Genomic DNA, 251 nt, shown 5'->3' on the forward strand with positions numbered 1-251 from the left:
AAAAAAAAAAAAAAAATCTTTTACAGAGTTTGGCAGGGGACAGTGGCTCATGCCTATAATCCCAGCACTTTGGGAGGAGGAGGTGAGGGGATTGCCTGAGCTCAGGGGTTCGCGACCAGCCTAAGGAACATGACGAGACCTCGTCTCTACAGTAAATTTAAAAATCAACTGGGAGCCGGGCTTGGTGGCTCAGCCTGTAATCCTGCACTTTGGGAGGCTGAGGTGAGTGAATTGCCTGAGCCCGCAGGTTC

Source organism: Carlito syrichta, unplaced genomic scaffold, assembly GCF_000164805.1.
Source record: "Carlito syrichta isolate Samal-C Ts95f unplaced genomic scaffold, Tarsius_syrichta-2.0.1 Scaffold312719, whole genome shotgun sequence".
NCBI classification, from domain to species: domain Eukaryota; kingdom Metazoa; phylum Chordata; class Mammalia; order Primates; family Tarsiidae; genus Carlito; species Carlito syrichta.